This window comes from Microcebus murinus, chromosome 28 (genome assembly GCF_040939455.1).
Source record: "Microcebus murinus isolate Inina chromosome 28, M.murinus_Inina_mat1.0, whole genome shotgun sequence".
Lineage (NCBI taxonomy): Eukaryota > Metazoa > Chordata > Mammalia > Primates > Cheirogaleidae > Microcebus > Microcebus murinus.
This window is the reverse complement of record NC_134131.1, coordinates 17,315,341-17,339,100: the sequence shown is the minus strand read 5'-3', so window position 1 is coordinate 17,339,100 and position 23,760 is coordinate 17,315,341. Positions and strand designations below refer to the sequence as shown.

The 23,760-nt window shown below is 63.8% G+C and overlaps 6 pseudogenes; all 6 read left to right on the top strand.

Annotated features, from left to right (window-relative positions):
- The first annotated feature begins 3,464 nt into the window (after nucleotides 1-3,464).
- LOC142865430 (uncharacterized) lies at nucleotides 3,465-3,583 on the top strand (annotated as a pseudogene).
- Nucleotides 3,584-7,048: 3,465 nt separating this feature from the next.
- LOC142865429 (uncharacterized) lies at nucleotides 7,049-7,167 on the top strand (annotated as a pseudogene).
- Nucleotides 7,168-10,631: 3,464 nt separating this feature from the next.
- On the top strand, nucleotides 10,632-10,750 carry LOC142865428 (uncharacterized; annotated as a pseudogene).
- Nucleotides 10,751-14,214: 3,464 nt separating this feature from the next.
- LOC142865427 (uncharacterized) lies at nucleotides 14,215-14,333 on the top strand (annotated as a pseudogene).
- Nucleotides 14,334-17,809: 3,476 nt separating this feature from the next.
- On the top strand, nucleotides 17,810-17,928 carry LOC142865426 (uncharacterized; annotated as a pseudogene).
- A 3,482-nt stretch (nucleotides 17,929-21,410) lies between these two features.
- LOC142865425 (uncharacterized) lies at nucleotides 21,411-21,529 on the top strand (annotated as a pseudogene).
- Nucleotides 21,530-23,760: the final 2,231 nt, after the last annotated feature.

The following is a 23,760-nucleotide window of genomic DNA, read 5'->3' as shown; positions in this document are numbered from 1 at the left end:
GCTTCTTTTTTTTTTTTTTTTTTTTTTGCCTCTTGTTCTGTCCCCTTTCTGGGAGCGCGGCGGCGGCCCGGTGTGGGGGTGACCCCAACCCTCAGCGCCCGCCGCGGTGCCTGGCGCCCCAGCCCGCACCGTGGGGCCTCCTCTTGTCCCAAGCCGAGACACCGCCGCCACGCGGCAGCATGCGTGGCATCTGGACTGTCAGGTCTCAGACCAAAGGTCTGCTCTGTGGGAACCGACACGCTGGAGGAAACCTTGAGAGTCTGAGAGGGGAGGGAGTTCCAGAAGAAGGCCAGGATGTCATTTTGAGGGAGTATGTGACCAGAACTCGTCCCGTTGCTTTTGGGGGTTCTATGGGCTCCACGCAGGAATCTTTGGTGGTGGCACCTGATGTTGGGGGATCCGGAGTCACACCCAGACCTGCTCCACAGGCCTCCTTTTACTTTTCTCTTCGGATTCATTATTTTTAAAAAGTGTCTCTTACCTCTATTATTGCATTTTCTTTCCTCTCTCTTTTCAAGCAGATGATGGGAGTACAAGTATTCAGGTGACATGTATTGCCCGTGCCCCCCTCCCCCCTGTGTTCTCATTCATATACCTCTCATGTTGTTCCAGCGTATTGTGGGGGTACCAGTGTTAAGGTCGGGTACGTTGCCCTCTCCAAGCCTCCCCCCTGGGGTCAGAGCTTCAAGTGCGCCCATCCCCCAGTCGGTGCGCACCCACCCCATGCCTAATGGATGTGGATGCCCCTCCCCTCCCCCCACCCGCCCGACACCCACCCGATGAAGGTGATTCCTCTCCGTCCACTTAGGTGTCCATCCGTTCGTTCCAATTTGCTGGTGAGCGCGCTCACGTGGTGCTCGTGTGTCCATTCTTGGGATACTTGGCTTACTGGAACGGGTTCCAGCTCTGGCCAGGAGAACACGAGAGGTGCCCTCTCACCGCTGCTCCTCACAGCCGAATGGCACTCCGTGGTGTCCACGCGCCACATTTTATTCATGCACTCCTGGATGGATGGGCACTCGGGTCGCTTCCACGTCTTTGCGATTGTGAATTGTGCCCTAACTGTAACCCTAACCCTTACCCAGCCCGTCTCCTCTGCCCCTGCCTGACGCACTCCTCCCCGGCCAGGCCCGTCACTGTCCTGGGCCCCCGCCTGACCGGCTCCTCCCCGCCCGGCCTGTCACCGTCCTCTGCCCCTGCCTGACATGCTCCTTCCCGCCCGGCCTCTCACCGTCCTCGGCCCCTGCCTGACCGGCTCCTCCGTCGCCTGGGCCTTCCAAGGGCTTGGTGTGGACGCTGCTTCCAGGAAGCCCTCCAGAAACCCGGCAGCAGGGTGGCCGCAGCAGTCTCCAGCAGCCGTCCCTAAGTCGAGTGCGGGGGACGTGCCCCCGCTGTGCCGCGGGGGCCCAGCCTGGTGTCTTCCCTGAGGCCCTGCGGCTGCAGGCTGCTGCCGCTCCCCGCAAGGGGAGAGCCAAGGGGAGAGCCGCGGAGGTGGGGACCGCCTCCTGATGGGGACGTACGTACACGCAGCTCTCCAAGGCGGATCCCGGGGCTCTCTGTCCTGCCCGAAGGCCCAGCGGGCCTGCGGGTCCTTAGAGTGGCAAAAACATCCGAAAGCTGAGACTGAGGGTCCGGTGGGTGTCTGCACTTTTGTGCTGGGCACCCCAGGGAGGCCCGGGGGCTGGCTGGACAACGTGGTCTGCTGGGCGGGGGGCTTGGAGGAGCAACTGATGCCCTTTGCACCTTGGGTAGCAAGAGTCTGAGGTGTCTCTGAGCCCTGTGCCATGTCCGGGGGGGGGAGGTGCGGGGGGGGGAGGAGGAGGAGGAGGAGGTGGGAAGGGCCGGGGCCTGCAGTCCTGTTCCCGGGGTGGCACGGCAAGTGGCTTCTTCCACAGGCTGCTTGGCCTGGGCTCCCTGCACCTGGGCCTTTGGGGGACTGGCCCTGTGCTTGCCAACACTTCCTGCAGGGACCCAGAGCTGGGAGGTGGCATCTCTCAGCCCTGGGTCGGGCAGAGCCCCAGCGGGCCATGCCCACAACCTCTCTCAGCACCGGTCCCCCAGAAGGCTCCTTGGGGACCAGGATTCTCTTGCGGTGACTCTCTAAGGTCTGGCCCCTGGATGGAGGGGCACCAGGAGTAGAGGAGCAGGAAGGGGAAGGGGGTGGCCATGCGAGGGGACACTTTGAGGCCAAGTCCCAGCTTCAGCCTGATCCTCCTGGGAACCCCGCTCTGAGACAAGGAGCCGGGCTTCGCATTCCCACAGCAGCCAGTCGTGGGCTGAGGACACCTGGGGCGTTGGGAACTCCCTGGCTTCTCCTTGGTTTAACATCTAGAGCTGCTTGCGAATCGGGCCGCCACACACACCCGAGCGCAGGTGTCTTCCGCACAGACTGCGGTCCTCGCTCTTCTGAACCTCGCTAGCTCGCCACCCACCCACCCATGGGTGAACCTGGTCAGGGTACTTTCTCTCGGGGGCAGACTCTTTTCCGGGCGGGCTACCGGTGTCTCTGTTTGCTCGTTTCTTTCTTCCATTTCGGGAAAGGCTTCCTTGCTGGGTGTGGAAATCTCCTATGCCTTCCCTCGCCTATTCTGTCAGCTTTAAAATTCTCTTTCAGTTGCCACCCTCACAGATGGATTAGGAAACTCTTTCCGGTGCACTCATTAGTGAAATGACCTCAAGGAAGCTGGAATCCAATATCTAATGGCCGATTTTTAGCGAGTCCACACGCCAGGGTGGTTGGGGTCCAATGCAGCCCCGGCCAGGCCCAGGCCCCTTGGACTGGGCCACAGGAGGACACAGAGGAGGGTCCCGGCCCCCACGAAGCGGTGCCGGCAGTTCTCCACGGGCTTGGGCGTTTTCCAGAGGTAGGAGATGGAGGGGACTGATTTCTTCAGCGCCCCACAAACCACGCCACCCCACCCCACCCATGGGACACATCCCCAGAGAGAGACGCCCCATACACTGGCTGTGCCCCAGCCCTGGCCCGGGGGAATAGGCGGCAGCCCACCCACAGGGCGAGGGGGGGCGCAGCTGAAAGGGGTTGTGGGGGAGGGCGGCCCCTGGCTGGGGTCAAAGGGCGAGCGCCCCGCGCGAGCGCGCGTGCGCAGTCAGCGTCAGCGGCGGCGACGCGCCGGGGGTGGGCAGCGGGTAGGTGAAGGAGGCCGGGCGAGGAGACGAGGGGGGCTGGGAGGGCTCCACCTTGGCGAGTCCAGCCGTGGAGGCGCATCTTGTGTGAGTGAGTGTGAGTGTGTGTGTGTGTGTGTATAGAGAGACAGCCCCCCGCCCCGCCCCGCCCATCACCCCCGTCCCTGGGAGCCCGCGGGACCCGGCCGGCGAACTCAACAGGCCCGGCCCGGCGCGGGGCCTGGGGCGGGAGGCGGCGGCGGCGGCGGCGGCGGCGGCGGCGGGGGGAAAGCGCAGAGAGGCTCGGCTTCTTGAGTGGGGCAGGGGCGGCCTCCGCCGCTGTCTAGGGCCACACCACCCTGAACGCCCCCGATCTCGTCTGGTCTCGGAAGCTAAGCAGGGTGGGGCCCGGTTAGGACTTGGATGGGAGACCGCCTGGGAATACCGGGTGCCTCAGGCTGCTTCTTTTTTTTTTTTTTTTTTTTTTTGCCTCTTGTTCTGTCCCCTTTCTGGGAGCGCGGCGGCGGCCCGGTGTGGGGGTGACCCCAACCCTCAGCGCCCGCCGCGGTGCCTGGCGCCCCAGCCCGCACCGTGGGGCCTCCTCTTGTCCCAAGCCGAGACACCGCCGCCACGCGGCAGCATGCGTGGCATCTGGACTGTCAGGTCTCAGACCAAAGGTCTGCTCTGTGGGAACCGACACGCTGGAGGAAACCTTGAGAGTCTGAGAGGGGAGGGAGTTCCAGAAGAAGGCCAGGATGTCATTTTGAGGGAGTATGTGACCAGAACTCGTCCCGTTGCTTTTGGGGGTTCTATGGGCTCCACGCAGGAATCTTTGGTGGTGGCACCTGATGTTGGGGGATCCGGAGTCACACCCAGACCTGCTCCACAGGCCTCCTTTTACTTTTCTCTTCGGATTCATTATTTTTAAAAAGTGTCTCTTACCTCTATTATTGCATTTTCTTTCCTCTCTCTTTTCAAGCAGATGATGGGAGTACAAGTATTCAGGTGACATGTATTGCCCGTGCCCCCCTCCCCCCTGTGTTCTCATTCATATACCTCTCATGTTGTTCCAGCGTATTGTGGGGGTACCAGTGTTAAGGTCGGGTACGTTGCCCTCTCCAAGCCTCCCCCCTGGGGTCAGAGCTTCAAGTGCGCCCATCCCCCAGTCGGTGCGCACCCACCCCATGCCTAATGGATGTGGATGCCCCTCCCCTCCCCCCACCCGCCCGACACCCACCCGATGAAGGTGATTCCTCTCCGTCCACTTAGGTGTCCATCCGTTCGTTCCAATTTGCTGGTGAGCGCGCTCACGTGGTGCTCGTGTGTCCATTCTTGGGATACTTGGCTTACTGGAACGGGTTCCAGCTCTGGCCAGGAGAACACGAGAGGCGCCCTCTCACCGCTGCTCCTCACAGCCGAATGGCACTCCGTGGTGTCCACGCGCCACATTTTATTCATGCACTCCTGGATGGATGGGCACTCGGGTCGCTTCCACGTCTTTGCGATTGTGAATTGTGCCCTAACTGTAACCCTAACCCTTACCCAGCCCGTCTCCTCTGCCCCTGCCTGACGCACTCCTCCCCGGCCAGGCCCGTCACTGTCCTGGGCCCCCGCCTGACCGGCTCCTCCCCGCCCGGCCTGTCACCGTCCTCTGCCCCTGCCTGACATGCTCCTTCCCGCCCGGCCTCTCACCGTCCTCGGCCCCTGCCTGACCGGCTCCTCCGTCGCCTGGGCCTTCCAAGGGCTTGGTGTGGACGCTGCTTCCAGGAAGCCCTCCAGAAACCCGGCAGCAGGGTGGCCGCAGCAGTCTCCAGCAGCCGTCCCTAAGTCGAGTGCGGGGGACGTGCCCCCGCTGTGCCGCGGGGGCCCAGCCTGGTGTCTTCCCTGAGGCCCTGCGGCTGCAGGCTGCTGCCGCTCCCCGCAAGGGGAGAGCCAAGGGGAGAGCCGCGGAGGTGGGGACCGCCTCCTGATGGGGACGTACGTACACGCAGCTCTCCAAGGCGGATCCCGGGGCTCTCTGTCCTGCCCGAAGGCCCAGCGGGCCTGCGGGTCCTTAGAGTGGCAAAAACATCCGAAAGCTGAGACTGAGGGTCCGGTGGGTGTCTGCACTTTTGTGCTGGGCACCCCAGGGAGGCCCGGGGGCTGGCTGGACAACGTGGTCTGCTGGGCGGGGGGCTTGGAGGAGCAACTGATGCCCTTTGCACCTTGGGTAGCAAGAGTCTGAGGTGTCTCTGAGCCCTGTGCCATGTCCGGGGGGGGGAGGTGCGGGGGGGGGAGGAGGAGGAGGAGGAGGTGGGAAGGGCCGGGGCCTGCAGTCCTGTTCCCGGGGTGGCACGGCAAGTGGCTTCTTCCACAGGCTGCTTGGCCTGGGCTCCCTGCACCTGGGCCTTTGGGGGACTGGCCCTGTGCTTGCCAACACTTCCTGCAGGGACCCAGAGCTGGGAGGTGGCATCTCTCAGCCCTGGGTCGGGCAGAGCCCCAGCGGGCCATGCCCACAACCTCTCTCAGCACCGGTCCCCCAGAAGGCTCCTTGGGGACCAGGATTCTCTTGCGGTGACTCTCTAAGGTCTGGCCCCTGGATGGAGGGGCACCAGGAGTAGAGGAGCAGGAAGGGGAAGGGGGTGGCCATGCGAGGGGACACTTTGAGGCCAAGTCCCAGCTTCAGCCTGATCCTCCTGGGAACCCCGCTCTGAGACAAGGAGCCGGGCTTCGCATTCCCACAGCAGCCAGTCGTGGGCTGAGGACACCTGGGGCGTTGGGAACTCCCTGGCTTCTCCTTGGTTTAACATCTAGAGCTGCTTGCGAATCGGGCCGCCACACACACCCGAGCGCAGGTGTCTTCCGCACAGACTGCGGTCCTCGCTCTTCTGAACCTCGCTAGCTCGCCACCCACCCACCCATGGGTGAACCTGGTCAGGGTACTTTCTCTCGGGGGCAGACTCTTTTCCGGGCGGGCTACCGGTGTCTCTGTTTGCTCGTTTCTTTCTTCCATTTCGGGAAAGGCTTCCTTGCTGGGTGTGGAAATCTCCTATGCCTTCCCTCGCCTATTCTGTCAGCTTTAAAATTCTCTTTCAGTTGCCACCCTCACAGATGGATTAGGAAACTCTTTCCGGTGCACTCATTAGTGAAATGACCTCAAGGAAGCTGGAATCCAATATCTAATGGCCGATTTTTAGCGAGTCCACACGCCAGGGTGGTTGGGGTCCAATGCAGCCCCGGCCAGGCCCAGGCCCCTTGGACTGGGCCACAGGAGGACACAGAGGAGGGTCCCGGCCCCCACGAAGCGGTGCCGGCAGTTCTCCACGGGCTTGGGCGTTTTCCAGAGGTAGGAGATGGAGGGGACTGATTTCTTCAGCGCCCCACAAACCACGCCACCCCACCCCACCCATGGGACACATCCCCAGAGAGAGACGCCCCATACACTGGCTGTGCCCCAGCCCTGGCCTGGGGGAATAGGCGGCAGCCCACCCACAGGGCGAGGGGGGGCGCAGCTGAAAGGGGTTGTGGGGGAGGGCGGCCCCTGGCTGGGGTCAAAGGGCGAGCGCCCCGCGCGAGCGCGCGTGCGCAGTCAGCGTCAGCGGCGGCGACGCGCCGGGGGTGGGCAGCGGGTAGGTGAAGGAGGCCGGGCGAGGAGACGAGGGGGGCTGGGAGGGCTCCACCTTGGCGAGTCCAGCCGTGGAGGCGCATCTTGTGTGAGTGAGTGTGAGTGTGTGTGTGTGTGTGTATAGAGAGACAGCCCCCCGCCCCGCCCCGCCCATCACCCCCGTCCCTGGGAGCCCGCGGGACCCGGCCGGCGAACTCAACAGGCCCGGCCCGGCGCGGGGCCTGGGGCGGGAGGCGGCGGCGGCGGCGGCGGCGGCGGCGGCGGGGGGAAAGCGCAGAGAGGCTCGGCTTCTTGAGTGGGGCAGGGGCGGCCTCCGCCGCCGTCTAGGGCCACACCACCCTGAACGCCCCCGATCTCGTCTGGTCTCGGAAGCTAAGCAGGGTGGGGCCCGGTTAGGACTTGGATGGGAGACCGCCTGGGAATACCGGGTGCCTCAGGCTGCTTCTTTTTTTTTTTTTTTTTTTTTTGCCTCTTGTTCTGTCCCCTTTCTGGGAGCGCGGCGGCGGCCCGGTGTGGGGGTGACCCCAACCCTCAGCGCCCGCCGCGGTGCCTGGCGCCCCAGCCCGCACCGTGGGGCCTCCTCTTGTCCCAAGCCGAGACACCGCCGCCACGCGGCAGCATGCGTGGCATCTGGACTGTCAGGTCTCAGACCAAAGGTCTGCTCTGTGGGAACCGACACGCTGGAGGAAACCTTGAGAGTCTGAGAGGGGAGGGAGTTCCAGAAGAAGGCCAGGATGTCATTTTGAGGGAGTATGTGACCAGAACTCGTCCCGTTGCTTTTGGGGGTTCTATGGGCTCCACGCAGGAATCTTTGGTGGTGGCACCTGATGTTGGGGGATCCGGAGTCACACCCAGACCTGCTCCACAGGCCTCCTTTTACTTTTCTCTTCGGATTCATTATTTTTAAAAAGTGTCTCTTACCTCTATTATTGCATTTTCTTTCCTCTCTCTTTTCAAGCAGATGATGGGAGTACAAGTATTCAGGTGACATGTATTGCCCGTGCCCCCCTCCCCCCTGTGTTCTCATTCATATACCTCTCATGTTGTTCCAGCGTATTGTGGGGGTACCAGTGTTAAGGTCGGGTACGTTGCCCTCTCCAAGCCTCCCCCCTGGGGTCAGAGCTTCAAGTGCGCCCATCCCCCAGTCGGTGCGCACCCACCCCATGCCTAATGGATGTGGATGCCCCTCCCCTCCCCCCACCCGCCCGACACCCACCCGATGAAGGTGATTCCTCTCCGTCCACTTAGGTGTCCATCCGTTCGTTCCAATTTGCTGGTGAGCGCGCTCACGTGGTGCTCGTGTGTCCATTCTTGGGATACTTGGCTTACTGGAACGGGTTCCAGCTCTGGCCAGGAGAACACGAGAGGTGCCCTCTCACCGCTGCTCCTCACAGCCGAATGGCACTCCGTGGTGTCCACGCGCCACATTTTATTCATGCACTCCTGGATGGATGGGCACTCGGGTCGCTTCCACGTCTTTGCGATTGTGAATTGTGCCCTAACTGTAACCCTAACCCTTACCCAGCCCGTCTCCTCTGCCCCTGCCTGACGCACTCCTCCCCGGCCAGGCCCGTCACTGTCCTGGGCCCCCGCCTGACCGGCTCCTCCCCGCCCGGCCTGTCACCGTCCTCTGCCCCTGCCTGACATGCTCCTTCCCGCCCGGCCTCTCACCGTCCTCGGCCCCTGCCTGACCGGCTCCTCCGTCGCCTGGGCCTTCCAAGGGCTTGGTGTGGACGCTGCTTCCAGGAAGCCCTCCAGAAACCCGGCAGCAGGGTGGCCGCAGCAGTCTCCAGCAGCCGTCCCTAAGTCGAGTGCGGGGGACGTGCCCCCGCTGTGCCGCGGGGGCCCAGCCTGGTGTCTTCCCTGAGGCCCTGCGGCTGCAGGCTGCTGCCGCTCCCCGCAAGGGGAGAGCCAAGGGGAGAGCCGCGGAGGTGGGGACCGCCTCCTGATGGGGACGTACGTACACGCAGCTCTCCAAGGCGGATCCCGGGGCTCTCTGTCCTGCCCGAAGGCCCAGCGGGCCTGCGGGTCCTTAGAGTGGCAAAAACATCCGAAAGCTGAGACTGAGGGTCCGGTGGGTGTCTGCACTTTTGTGCTGGGCACCCCAGGGAGGCCCGGGGGCTGGCTGGACAACGTGGTCTGCTGGGCGGGGGGCTTGGAGGAGCAACTGATGCCCTTTGCACCTTGGGTAGCAAGAGTCTGAGGTGTCTCTGAGCCCTGTGCCATGTCCGGGGGGGGGAGGTGCGGGGGGGGGAGGAGGAGGAGGAGGAGGTGGGAAGGGCCGGGGCCTGCAGTCCTGTTCCCGGGGTGGCACGGCAAGTGGCTTCTTCCACAGGCTGCTTGGCCTGGGCTCCCTGCACCTGGGCCTTTGGGGGACTGGCCCTGTGCTTGCCAACACTTCCTGCAGGGACCCAGAGCTGGGAGGTGGCATCTCTCAGCCCTGGGTCGGGCAGAGCCCCAGCGGGCCATGCCCACAACCTCTCTCAGCACCGGTCCCCCAGAAGGCTCCTTGGGGACCAGGATTCTCTTGCGGTGACTCTCTAAGGTCTGGCCCCTGGATGGAGGGGCACCAGGAGTAGAGGAGCAGGAAGGGGAAGGGGGTGGCCATGCGAGGGGACACTTTGAGGCCAAGTCCCAGCTTCAGCCTGATCCTCCTGGGAACCCCGCTCTGAGACAAGGAGCCGGGCTTCGCATTCCCACAGCAGCCAGTCGTGGGCTGAGGACACCTGGGGCGTTGGGAACTCCCTGGCTTCTCCTTGGTTTAACATCTAGAGCTGCTTGCGAATCGGGCCGCCACACACACCCGAGCGCAGGTGTCTTCCGCACAGACTGCGGTCCTCGCTCTTCTGAACCTCGCTAGCTCGCCACCCACCCACCCATGGGTGAACCTGGTCAGGGTACTTTCTCTCGGGGGCAGACTCTTTTCCGGGCGGGCTACCGGTGTCTCTGTTTGCTCGTTTCTTTCTTCCATTTCGGGAAAGGCTTCCTTGCTGGGTGTGGAAATCTCCTATGCCTTCCCTCGCCTATTCTGTCAGCTTTAAAATTCTCTTTCAGTTGCCACCCTCACAGATGGATTAGGAAACTCTTTCCGGTGCACTCATTAGTGAAATGACCTCAAGGAAGCTGGAATCCAATATCTAATGGCCGATTTTTAGCGAGTCCACACGCCAGGGTGGTTGGGGTCCAATGCAGCCCCGGCCAGGCCCAGGCCCCTTGGACTGGGCCACAGGAGGACACAGAGGAGGGTCCCGGCCCCCACGAAGCGGTGCCGGCAGTTCTCCACGGGCTTGGGCGTTTTCCAGAGGTAGGAGATGGAGGGGACTGATTTCTTCAGCGCCCCACAAACCACGCCACCCCACCCCACCCATGGGACACATCCCCAGAGAGAGACGCCCCATACACTGGCTGTGCCCCAGCCCTGGCCCGGGGGAATAGGCGGCAGCCCACCCACAGGGCGAGGGGGGGCGCAGCTGAAAGGGGTTGTGGGGGAGGGCGGCCCCTGGCTGGGGTCAAAGGGCGAGCGCCCCGCGCGAGCGCGCGTGCGCAGTCAGCGTCAGCGGCGGCGACGCGCCGGGGGTGGGCAGCGGGTAGGTGAAGGAGGCCGGGCGAGGAGACGAGGGGGGCTGGGAGGGCTCCACCTTGGCGAGTCCAGCCGTGGAGGCGCATCTTGTGTGAGTGAGTGTGAGTGTGTGTGTGTGTGTGTATAGAGAGACAGCCCCCCGCCCCGCCCCGCCCATCACCCCCGTCCCTGGGAGCCCGCGGGACCCGGCCGGCGAACTCAACAGGCCCGGCCCGGCGCGGGGCCTGGGGCGGGAGGCGGCGGCGGCGGCGGCGGCGGCGGCGGCGGGGGGAAAGCGCAGAGAGGCTCGGCTTCTTGAGTGGGGCAGGGGCGGCCTCCGCCGCCGTCTAGGGCCACACCACCCTGAACGCCCCCGATCTCGTCTGGTCTCGGAAGCTAAGCAGGGTGGGGCCCGGTTAGGACTTGGATGGGAGACCGCCTGGGAATACCGGGTGCCTCAGGCTGCTTCTTTTTTTTTTTTTTTTTTTTTTGCCTCTTGTTCTGTCCCCTTTCTGGGAGCGCGGCGGCGGCCCGGTGTGGGGGTGACCCCAACCCTCAGCGCCCGCCGCGGTGCCTGGCGCCCCAGCCCGCACCGTGGGGCCTCCTCTTGTCCCAAGCCGAGACACCGCCGCCACGCGGCAGCATGCGTGGCATCTGGACTGTCAGGTCTCAGACCAAAGGTCTGCTCTGTGGGAACCGACACGCTGGAGGAAACCTTGAGAGTCTGAGAGGGGAGGGAGTTCCAGAAGAAGGCCAGGATGTCATTTTGAGGGAGTATGTGACCAGAACTCGTCCCGTTGCTTTTGGGGGTTCTATGGGCTCCACGCAGGAATCTTTGGTGGTGGCACCTGATGTTGGGGGATCCGGAGTCACACCCAGACCTGCTCCACAGGCCTCCTTTTACTTTTCTCTTCGGATTCATTATTTTTAAAAAGTGTCTCTTACCTCTATTATTGCATTTTCTTTCCTCTCTCTTTTCAAGCAGATGATGGGAGTACAAGTATTCAGGTGACATGTATTGCCCGTGCCCCCCTCCCCCCTGTGTTCTCATTCATATACCTCTCATGTTGTTCCAGCGTATTGTGGGGGTACCAGTGTTAAGGTCGGGTACGTTGCCCTCTCCAAGCCTCCCCCCTGGGGTCAGAGCTTCAAGTGCGCCCATCCCCCAGTCGGTGCGCACCCACCCCATGCCTAATGGATGTGGATGCCCCTCCCCTCCCCCCACCCGCCCGACACCCACCCGATGAAGGTGATTCCTCTCCGTCCACTTAGGTGTCCATCCGTTCGTTCCAATTTGCTGGTGAGCGCGCTCACGTGGTGCTCGTGTGTCCATTCTTGGGATACTTGGCTTACTGGAACGGGTTCCAGCTCTGGCCAGGAGAACACGAGAGGTGCCCTCTCACCGCTGCTCCTCACAGCCGAATGGCACTCCGTGGTGTCCACGCGCCACATTTTATTCATGCACTCCTGGATGGATGGGCACTCGGGTCGCTTCCACGTCTTTGCGATTGTGAATTGTGCCCTAACTGTAACCCTAACCCTTACCCAGCCCGTCTCCTCTGCCCCTGCCTGACGCACTCCTCCCCGGCCAGGCCCGTCACTGTCCTGGGCCCCCGCCTGACCGGCTCCTCCCCGCCCGGCCTGTCACCGTCCTCTGCCCCTGCCTGACATGCTCCTTCCCGCCCGGCCTCTCACCGTCCTCGGCCCCTGCCTGACCGGCTCCTCCGTCGCCTGGGCCTTCCAAGGGCTTGGTGTGGACGCTGCTTCCAGGAAGCCCTCCAGAAACCCGGCAGCAGGGTGGCCGCAGCAGTCTCCAGCAGCCGTCCCTAAGTCGAGTGCGGGGGACGTGCCCCCGCTGTGCCGCGGGGGCCCAGCCTGGTGTCTTCCCTGAGGCCCTGCGGCTGCAGGCTGCTGCCGCTCCCCGCAAGGGGAGAGCCAAGGGGAGAGCCGCGGAGGTGGGGACCGCCTCCTGATGGGGACGTACGTACACGCAGCTCTCCAAGGCGGATCCCGGGGCTCTCTGTCCTGCCCGAAGGCCCAGCGGGCCTGCGGGTCCTTAGAGTGGCAAAAACATCCGAAAGCTGAGACTGAGGGTCCGGTGGGTGTCTGCACTTTTGTGCTGGGCACCCCAGGGAGGCCCGGGGGCTGGCTGGACAACGTGGTCTGCTGGGCGGGGGGCTTGGAGGAGCAACTGATGCCCTTTGCACCTTGGGTAGCAAGAGTCTGAGGTGTCTCTGAGCCCTGTGCCATGTCCGGGGGGGGGAGGTGCGGGGGGGGGAGGAGGAGGAGGAGGAGGTGGGAAGGGCCGGGGCCTGCAGTCCTGTTCCCGGGGTGGCACGGCAAGTGGCTTCTTCCACAGGCTGCTTGGCCTGGGCTCCCTGCACCTGGGCCTTTGGGGGACTGGCCCTGTGCTTGCCAACACTTCCTGCAGGGACCCAGAGCTGGGAGGTGGCATCTCTCAGCCCTGGGTCGGGCAGAGCCCCAGCGGGCCATGCCCACAACCTCTCTCAGCACCGGTCCCCCAGAAGGCTCCTTGGGGACCAGGATTCTCTTGCGGTGACTCTCTAAGGTCTGGCCCCTGGATGGAGGGGCACCAGGAGTAGAGGAGCAGGAAGGGGAAGGGGGTGGCCATGCGAGGGGACACTTTGAGGCCAAGTCCCAGCTTCAGCCTGATCCTCCTGGGAACCCCGCTCTGAGACAAGGAGCCGGGCTTCGCATTCCCACAGCAGCCAGTCGTGGGCTGAGGACACCTGGGGCGTTGGGAACTCCCTGGCTTCTCCTTGGTTTAACATCTAGAGCTGCTTGCGAATCGGGCCGCCACACACACCCGAGCGCAGGTGTCTTCCGCACAGACTGCGGTCCTCGCTCTTCTGAACCTCGCTAGCTCGCCACCCACCCACCCATGGGTGAACCTGGTCAGGGTACTTTCTCTCGGGGGCAGACTCTTTTCCGGGCGGGCTACCGGTGTCTCTGTTTGCTCGTTTCTTTCTTCCATTTCGGGAAAGGCTTCCTTGCTGGGTGTGGAAATCTCCTATGCCTTCCCTCGCCTATTCTGTCAGCTTTAAAATTCTCTTTCAGTTGCCACCCTCACAGATGGATTAGGAAACTCTTTCCGGTGCACTCATTAGTGAAATGACCTCAAGGAAGCTGGAATCCAATATCTAATGGCCGATTTTTAGCGAGTCCACACGCCAGGGTGGTTGGGGTCCAATGCAGCCCCGGCCAGGCCCAGGCCCCTTGGACTGGGCCACAGGAGGACACAGAGGAGGGTCCCGGCCCCCACGAAGCGGTGCCGGCAGTTCTCCACGGGCTTGGGCGTTTTCCAGAGGTAGGAGATGGAGGGGACTGATTTCTTCAGCGCCCCACAAACCACGCCACCCCACCCCACCCATGGGACACATCCCCAGAGAGAGACGCCCCATACACTGGCTGTGCCCCAGCCCTGGCCCGGGGGAATAGGCGGCAGCCCACCCACAGGGCGAGGGGGGGCGCAGCTGAAAGGGGTTGTGGGGGAGGGCGGCCCCTGGCTGGGGTCAAAGGGCGAGCGCCCCGCGCGAGCGCGCGTGCGCAGTCAGCGTCAGCGGCGGCGACGCGCCGGGGGTGGGCAGCGGGTAGGTGAAGGAGGCCGGGCGAGGAGACGAGGGGGGCTGGGAGGGCTCCACCTTGGCGAGTCCAGCCGTGGAGGCGCATCTTGTGTGAGTGAGTGTGAGTGTGTGTGTGTGTGTGTATAGAGAGACAGCCCCCCGCCCCGCCCCGCCCATCACCCCCGTCCCTGGGAGCCCGCGGGACCCGGCCGGCGAACTCAACAGGCCCGGCCCGGCGCGGGGCCTGGGGCGGGAGGCGGCGGCGGCGGCGGCGGCGGCGGCGGCGGGGGGAAAGCGCAGAGAGGCTCGGCTTCTTGAGTGGGGCAGGGGCGGCCTCCGCCGCTGTCTAGGGCCACACCACCCTGAACGCCCCCGATCTCGTCTGGTCTCGGAAGCTAAGCAGGGTGGGGCCCGGTTAGGACTTGGATGGGAGACCGCCTGGGAATACCGGGTGCCTCAGGCTGCTTCTTTTTTTTTTTTTTTTTTTTTTGCCTCTTGTTCTGTCCCCTTTCTGGGAGCGCGGCGGCGGCCCGGTGTGGGGGTGACCCCAACCCTCAGCGCCCGCCGCGGTGCCTGGCGCCCCAGCCCGCACCGTGGGGCCTCCTCTTGTCCCAAGCCGAGACACCGCCGCCACGCGGCAGCATGCGTGGCATCTGGACTGTCAGGTCTCAGACCAAAGGTCTGCTCTGTGGGAACCGACACGCTGGAGGAAACCTTGAGAGTCTGAGAGGGGAGGGAGTTCCAGAAGAAGGCCAGGATGTCATTTTGAGGGAGTATGTGACCAGAACTCGTCCCGTTGCTTTTGGGGGTTCTATGGGCTCCACGCAGGAATCTTTGGTGGTGGCACCTGATGTTGGGGGATCCGGAGTCACACCCAGACCTGCTCCACAGGCCTCCTTTTACTTTTCTCTTCGGATTCATTATTTTTAAAAAGTGTCTCTTACCTCTATTATTGCATTTTCTTTCCTCTCTCTTTTCAAGCAGATGATGGGAGTACAAGTATTCAGGTGACATGTATTGCCCGTGCCCCCCTCCCCCCTGTGTTCTCATTCATATACCTCTCATGTTGTTCCAGCGTATTGTGGGGGTACCAGTGTTAAGGTCGGGTACGTTGCCCTCTCCAAGCCTCCCCCCTGGGGTCAGAGCTTCAAGTGCGCCCATCCCCCAGTCGGTGCGCACCCACCCCATGCCTAATGGATGTGGATGCCCCTCCCCTCCCCCCACCCGCCCGACACCCACCCGATGAAGGTGATTCCTCTCCGTCCACTTAGGTGTCCATCCGTTCGTTCCAATTTGCTGGTGAGCGCGCTCACGTGGTGCTCGTGTGTCCATTCTTGGGATACTTGGCTTACTGGAACGGGTTCCAGCTCTGGCCAGGAGAACACGAGAGGTGCCCTCTCACCGCTGCTCCTCACAGCCGAATGGCACTCCGTGGTGTCCACGCGCCACATTTTATTCATGCACTCCTGGATGGATGGGCACTCGGGTCGCTTCCACGTCTTTGCGATTGTGAATTGTGCCCTAACTGTAACCCTAACCCTTACCCAGCCCGTCTCCTCTGCCCCTGCCTGACGCACTCCTCCCCGGCCAGGCCCGTCACTGTCCTGGGCCCCCGCCTGACCGGCTCCTCCCCGCCCGGCCTGTCACCGTCCTCTGCCCCTGCCTGACATGCTCCTTCCCGCCCGGCCTCTCACCGTCCTCGGCCCCTGCCTGACCGGCTCCTCCGTCGCCTGGGCCTTCCAAGGGCTTGGTGTGGACGCTGCTTCCAGGAAGCCCTCCAGAAACCCGGCAGCAGGGTGGCCGCAGCAGTCTCCAGCAGCCGTCCCTAAGTCGAGTGCGGGGGACGTGCCCCCGCTGTGCCGCGGGGGCCCAGCCTGGTGTCTTCCCTGAGGCCCTGCGGCTGCAGGCTGCTGCCGCTCCCCGCAAGGGGAGAGCCAAGGGGAGAGCCGCGGAGGTGGGGACCGCCTCCTGATGGGGACGTACGTACACGCAGCTCTCCAAGGCGGATCCCGGGGCTCTCTGTCCTGCCCGAAGGCCCAGCGGGCCTGCGGGTCCTTAGAGTGGCAAAAACATCCGAAAGCTGAGACTGAGGGTCCGGTGGGTGTCTGCACTTTTGTGCTGGGCACCCCAGGGAGGCCCGGGGGCTGGCTGGACAACGTGGTCTGCTGGGCGGGGGGCTTGGAGGAGCAACTGATGCCCTTTGCACCTTGGGTAGCAAGAGTCTGAGGTGTCTCTGAGCCCTGTGCCATGTCCGGGGGGGGGAGGTGCGGGGGGGGGAGGAGGAGGAGGAGGAGGTGGGAAGGGCCGGGGCCTGCAGTCCTGTTCCCGGGGTGGCACGGCAAGTGGCTTCTTCCACAGGCTGCTTGGCCTGGGCTCCCTGCACCTGGGCCTTTGGGGGACTGGCCCTGTGCTTGCCAACACTTCCTGCAGGGACCCAGAGCTGGGAGGTGGCATCTCTCAGCCCTGGGTCGGGCAGAGCCCCAGGGGGCCATGCCCACAACCTCTCTCAGCACCGGTCCCCCAGAAGGCTCCTTGGGGACCAGGATTCTCTTGCGGTGACTCTCTAAGGTCTGGCCCCTGGATGGAGGGGCACCAGGAGTAGAGGAGCAGGAAGGGGAAGGGGGTGGCCATGCGAGGGGACACTTTGAGGCCAAGTCCCAGCTTCAGCCTGATCCTCCTGGGAACCCCGCTCTGAGACAAGGAGCCGGGCTTCGCATTCCCACAGCAGCCAGTCGTGGGCTGAGGACACCTGGGGCGTTGGGAACTCCCTGGCTTCTCCTTGGTTTAACATCTAGAGCTGCTTGCGAATCGGGCCGCCACACACACCCGAGCGCAGGTGTCTTCCGCACAGACTGCGGTCCTCGCTCTTCTGAACCTCGCTAGCTCGCCACCCACCCACCCATGGGTGAACCTGGTCAGGGTACTTTCTCTCGGGGGCAGACTCTTTTCCGGGCGGGCTACCGGTGTCTCTGTTTGCTCGTTTCTTTCTTCCATTTCGGGAAAGGCTTCCTTGCTGGGTGTGGAAATCTCCTATGCCTTCCCTCGCCTATTCTGTCAGCTTTAAAATTCTCTTTCAGTTGCCACCCTCACAGATGGATTAGGAAACTCTTTCCGGTGCACTCATTAGTGAAATGACCTCAAGGAAGCTGGAATCCAATATCTAATGGCCGATTTTTAGCGAGTCCACACGCCAGGGTGGTTGGGGTCCAATGCAGCCCCGGCCAGGCCCAGGCCCCTTGGACTGGGCCACAGGAGGACACAGAGGAGGGTCCCGGCCCCCACGAAGCGGTGCCGGCAGTTCTCCACGGGCTTGGGCGTTTTCCAGAGGTAGGAGATGGAGGGGACTGATTTCTTCAGCGCCCCACAAACCACGCCACCCCACCCCACCCATGGGACACATCCCCAGAGAGAGACGCCCCATACACTGGCTGTGCCCCAGCCCTGGCCCGGGGGAATAGGCGGCAGCCCACCCACAGGGCGAGGGGGGGCGCAGCTGAAAGGGGTTGTGGGGGAGGGCGGCCCCTGGCTGGGGTCAAAGGGCGAGCGCCCCGCGCGAGCGCGCGTGCGCAGTCAGCGTCAGCGGCGGCGACGCGCCGGGGGTGGGCAGCGGGTAGGTGAAGGAGGCCGGGCGAGGAGACGAGGGGGGCTGGGAGGGCTCCACCTTGGCGAGTCCAGCCGTGGAGGCGCATCTTGTGTGAGTGAGTGTGAGTGTGTGTGTGTGTGTGTATAGAGAGACAGCCCCCCGCCCCGCCCCGCCCATCACCCCCGTCCCTGGGAGCCCGCGGGACCCGGCCGGCGAACTCAACAGGCCCGGCCCGGCGCGGGGCCTGGGGCGGGAGGCGGCGGCGGCGGCGGCGGCGGCGGCGGCGGCGGCGGCGGCGGGGGGAAAGCGCAGAGAGGCTCGGCTTCTTGAGTGGGGCAGGGGCGGCCTCCGCCGCCGTCTAGGGCCACACCACCCTGAACGCCCCCGATCTCGTCTGGTCTCGGAAGCTAAGCAGGGTGGGGCCCGGTTAGGACTTGGATGGGAGACCGCCTGGGAATACCGGGTGCCTCAGGCTGCTTCTTTTTTTTTTTTTTTTTTTTTTGCCTCTTGTTCTGTCCCCTTTCTGGGAGCGCGGCGGCGGCCCGGTGTGGGGGTGACCCCAACCCTCAGCGCCCGCCGCGGTGCCTGGCGCCCCAGCCCGCACCGTGGGGCCTCCTCTTGTCCCAAGCCGAGACACCGCCGCCACGCGGCAGCATGCGTGGCATCTGGACTGTCAGGTCTCAGACCAAAGGTCTGCTCTGTGGGAACCGACACGCTGGAGGAAACCTTGAGAGTCTGAGAGGGGAGGGAGTTCCAGAAGAAGGCCAGGATGTCATTTTGAGGGAGTATGTGACCAGAACTCGTCCCGTTGCTTTTGGGGGTTCTATGGGCTCCACGCAGGAATCTTTGGTGGTGGCACCTGATGTTGGGGGATCCGGAGTCACACCCAGACCTGCTCCACAGGCCTCCTTTTACTTTTCTCTTCGGATTCATTATTTTTAAAAAGTGTCTCTTACCTCTATTATTGCATTTTCTTTCCTCTCTCTTTTCAAGCAGATGATGGGAGTACAAGTATTCAGGTGACATGTATTGCCCGTGCCCCCCTCCCCCCTGTGTTCTCATTCATATACCTCTCATGTTGTTCCAGCGTATTGTGGGGGTACCAGTGTTAAGGTCGGGTACGTTGCCCTCTCCAAGCCTCCCCCCTGGGGTCAGAGCTTCAAGTGCGCCCATCCCCCAGTCGGTGCGCACCCACCCCATGCCTAATGGATGTGGATGCCCCTCCCCTCCCCCCACCCGCCCGACACCCACCCGATGAAGGTGATTCCTCTCCGTCCACTTAGGTGTCCATCCGTTCGTTCCAATTTGCTGGTGAGCGCGCTCACGTGGTGCTCGTGTGTCCATTCTTGGGATACTTGGCTTACTGGAACGGGTTCCAGCTCTGGCCAGGAGAACACGAGAGGTGCCCTCTCACCGCTGCTCCTCACAGCCGAATGGCACTCCGTGGTGTCCACGCGCCACATTTTATTCATGCACTCCTGGATGGATGGGCACTCGGGTCGCTTCCACGTCTTTGCGATTGTGAATTGTGCCCTAACTGTAACCCTAACCCTTACCCAGCCCGTCTCCTCTGCCCCTGCCTGACGCACTCCTCCCCGGCCAGGCCCGTCACTGTCCTGGGCCCCCGCCTGACCGGCTCCTCCCCGCCCGGCCTGTCACCGTCCTCTGCCCCTGCCTGACATGCTCCTTCCCGCCCGGCCTCTCACCGTCCTCGGCCCCTGCCTGACCGGCTCCTCCGTCGCCTGGGCCTTCCAAGGGCTTGGTGTGGACGCTGCTTCCAGGAAGCCCTCCAGAAACCCGGCAGCAGGGTGGCCGCAGCAGTCTCCAGCAGCCGTCCCTAAGTCGAGTGCGGGGGACGTGCCCCCGCTGTGCCGCGGGGGCCCAGCCTGGTGTCTTCCCTGAGGCCCTGCGGCTGCAGGCTGCTGCCGCTCCCCGCAAGGGGAGAGCCAAGGGGAGAGCCGCGGAGGTGGGGACCGCCTCCTGATGGGGACGTACGTACACGCAGCTCTCCAAGGCGGATCCCGGGGCTCTCTGTCCTGCCCGAAGGCCCAGCGGGCCTGCGGGTCCTTAGAGTGGCAAAAACATCCGAAAGCTGAGACTGAGGGTCCGGTGGGTGTCTGCACTTTTGTGCTGGGCACCCCAGGGAGGCCCGGGGGCTGGCTGGACAACGTGGTCTGCTGGGCGGGGGGCTTGGAGGAGCAACTGATGCCCTTTGCACCTTGGGTAGCAAGAGTCTGAGGTGTCTCTGAGCCCTGTGCCATGTCCGGGGGGGGGAGGTGCGGGGGGGGGAGGAGGAGGAGGAGGAGGTGGGAAGGGCCGGGGCCTGCAGTCCTGTTCCCGGGGTGGCACGGCAAGTGGCTTCTTCCACAGGCTGCTTGGCCTGGGCTCCCTGCACCTGGGCCTTTGGGGGACTGGCCCTGTGCTTGCCAACACTTCCTGCAGGGACCCAGAGCTGGGAGGTGGCATCTCTCAGCCCTGGGTCGGGCAGAGCCCCAGCGGGCCATGCCCACAACCTCTCTCAGCACCGGTCCCCCAGAAGGCTCCTTGGGGACCAGGATTCTCTTGCGGTGACTCTCTAAGGTCTGGCCCCTGGATGGAGGGGCACCAGGAGTAGAGGAGCAGGAAGGGGAAGGGGGTGGCCATGCGAGGGGACACTTTGAGGCCAAGTCCCAGCTTCAGCCTGATCCTCCTGGGAACCCCGCTCTGAGACAAGGAGCCGGGCTTCGCATTCCCACAGCAGCCAGTCGTGGGCTGAGGACACCTGGGGCGTTGGGAACTCCCTGGCTTCTCCTTGGTTTAACATCTAGAGCTGCTTGCGAATCGGGCCGCCACACACACCCGAGCGCAGGTGTCTTCCGCACAGACTGCGGTCCTCGCTCTTCTGAACCTCGCTAGCTCGCCACCCACCCACCCATGGGTGAACCTGGTCAGGGTACTTTCTCTCGGGGGCAGACTCTTTTCCGGGCGGGCTACCGGTGTCTCTGTTTGCTCGTTTCTTTCTTCCATTTCGGGAAAGGCTTCCTTGCTGGGTGTGGAAATCTCCTATGCCTTCCCTCGCCTATTCTGTCAGCTTTAAAATTCTCTTTCAGTTGCCACCCTCACAGATGGATTAGGAAACTCTTTCCGGTGCACTCATTAGTGAAATGACCTCAAGGAAGCTGGAATCCAATATCTAATGGCCGATTTTTAGCGAGTCCACACGCCAGGGTGGTTGGGGTCCAATGCAGCCCCGGCCAGGCCCAGGCCCCTTGGACTGGGCCACAGGAGGACACAGAGGAGGGTCCCGGCCCCCACGAAGCGGTGCCGGCAGTTCTCCACGGGCTTGGGCGTTTTCCAGAGGTAGGAGATGGAGGGGACTGATTTCTTCAGCGCCCCACAAACCACGCCACCCCACCCCACCCATGGGACACATCCCCAGAGAGAGACGCCCCATACACTGGCTGTGCCCCAGCCCTGGCCCGGGGGAATAGGCGGCAGCCCACCCACAGGGCGAGGGGGGGCGCAGCTGAAAGGGGTTGTGGGGGAGGGCGGCCCCTGGCTGGGGTCAAAGGGCGAGCGCCCCGCGCGAGCGCGCGTGCGCAGTCAGCGTCAGCGGCGGCGACGCGCCGGGGGTGGGCAGCGGGTAGGTGAAGGAGGCCGGGCGAGGAGACGAGGGGGGCTGGGAGGGCTCCACCTTGGCGAGTCCAGCCGTGGAGGCGCATCTTGTGTGAGTGAGTGTGAGTGTGTGTGTGTGTGTGTATAGAGAGACAGCCCCCCGCCCCGCCCCGCCCATCACCCCCGTCCCTGGGAGCCCGCGGGACCCGGCCGGCGAACTCAACAGGCCCGGCCCGGCGCGGGGCCTGGGGCGGGAGGCGGCGGCGGCGGCGGCGGCGGCGGCGGCGGCGGCGGCGGCGGCGGCGGGGGGAAAGCGCAGAGAGGCTCGGCTTCTTGAGTGGGGCAGGGGCGGCCTCCGCCGCCGTCTAGGGCCACACCACCCTGAACGCCCCCGATCTCGTCTGGTCTCGGAAGCTAAGCAGGGTGGGGCCCGGTTAGGACTTGGATGGGAGACCGCCTGGGAATACCGGGTGCCTCAGGCTGCTTCTTTTTTTTTTTTTTTTTTTTTGCCTCTTGTTCTGTCCCCTTTCTGGGAGCGCGGCGGCGGCCCGGTGTGGGGGTGACCCCAACCCTCAGCGCCCGCCGCGGTGCCTGGCGCCCCAGCCCGCACCGTGGGGCCTCCTCTTGTCCCAAGCCGAGACACCGCCGCCACGCGGCAGCATGCGTGGCATCTGGACTGTCAGGTCTCAGACCAAAGGTCTGCTCTGTGGGAACCGACACGCTGGAGGAAACCTTGAGAGTCTGAGAGGGGAGGGAGTTCCAGAAGAAGGCCAGGATGTCATTTTGAGGGAGTATGTGACCAGAACTCGTCCCGTTGCTTTTGGGGGTTCTATGGGCTCCACGCAGGAATCTTTGGTGGTGGCACCTGATGTTGGGGGATCCGGAGTCACACCCAGACCTGCTCCACAGGCCTCCTTTTACTTTTCTCTTCGGATTCATTATTTTTAAAAAGTGTCTCTTACCTCTATTATTGCATTTTCTTTCCTCTCTCTTTTCAAGCAGATGATGGGAGTACAAGTATTCAGGTGACATGTATTGCCCGTGCCCCCCTCCCCCCTGTGTTCTCATTCATATACCTCTCATGTTGTTCCAGCGTATTGTGGGGGTACCAGTGTTAAGGTCGGGTACGTTGCCCTCTCCAAGCCTCCCCCCTGGGGTCAGAGCTTCAAGTGCGCCCATCCCCCAGTCGGTGCGCACCCACCCCATGCCTAATGGATGTGGATGCCCCTCCCCTCCCCCCACCCGCCCGACACCCACCCGATGAAGGTGATTCCTCTCCGTCCACTTAGGTGTCCATCCGTTCGTTCCAATTTGCTGGTGAGCGCGCTCACGTGGTGCTCGTGTGTCCATTCTTGGGATACTTGGCTTACTGGAACGGGTTCCAGCTCTGGCCAGGAGAACACGAGAGGTGCCCTCTCACCGCTGCTCCTCACAGCCGAATGGCACTCCGTGGTGTCCACGCGCCACATTTTATTCATGCACTCCTGGATGGATGGGCACTCGGGTCGCTTCCACGTCTTTGCGATTGTGAATTGTGCCCTAACTGTAACCCTAACCCTTACCCAGCCCGTCTCCTCTGCCCCTGCCTGACGCACTCCTCCCCGGCCAGGCCCGTCACTGTCCTGGGCCCCCGCCTGACCGGCTCCTCCCCGCCCGGCCTGTCACCGTCCTCTGCCCCTGCCTGACATGCTCCTTCCCGCCCGGCCTCTCACCGTCCTCGGCCCCTGCCTGACCGGCTCCTCCGTCGCCTGGGCCTTCCAAGGGCTTGGTGTGGACGCTGCTTCCAGGAAGCCCTCCAGAAACCCGGCAGCAGGGTGGCCGCAGCAGTCTCCAGCAGCCGTCCCTAAGTCGAGTGCGGGGGACGTGCCCCCGCTGTGCCGCGGGGGCCCAGCCTGGTGTCTTCCCTGAGGCCCTGCGGCTGCAGGCTGCTGCCGCTCCCCGCAAGGGGAGAGCCAAGGGGAGAGCCAAGGGGAGAGCCGCGGAGGTGGGGACCGCCTCCTGATGGGGACGTACGTACACGCAGCTCTCCAAGGCGGATCCCGGGGCTCTCTGTCCTGCCCGAAGGCCCAGCGGGCCTGCGGGTCCTTAGAGTGGCAAAAACATCCGAAAGCTGAGACTGAGGGTCCGGTGGGTGTCTGCACTTTTGTGCTGGGCACCCCAGGGAGGCCCGGGGGCTGGCTGGACAACGTGGTCTGCTGGGCGGGGGGCTTGGAGGAGCAACTGATGCCCTTTGCACCTTGGGTAGCAAGAGTCTGAGGTGTCTCTGAGCCCTGTGCCATGTCCGGGGGGGGGAGGTGCGGGGGGGGGAGGAGGAGGAGGAGGAGGTGGGAAGGGCCGGGGCCTGCAGTCCTGTTCCCGGGGTGGCACGGCAAGTGGCTTCTTCCACAGGCTGCTTGGCCTGGGCTCCCTGCACCTGGGCCTTTGGGGGACTGGCCCTGTGCTTGCCAACACTTCCTGCAGGGACCCAGAGCTGGGAGGTGGCATCTCTCAGCCCTGGGTCGGGCAGAGCCCCAGCGGGCCATGCCCACAACCTCTCTCAGCACCGGTCCCCCAGAAGGCTCCTTGGGGACCAGGATTCTCTTGCGGTGACTCTCTAAGGTCTGGCCCCTGGATGGAGGGGCACCAGGAGTAGAGGAGCAGGAAGGGGAAGGGGGTGGCCATGCGAGGGGACACTTTGAGGCCAAGTCCCAGCTTCAGCCTGATCCTCCTGGGA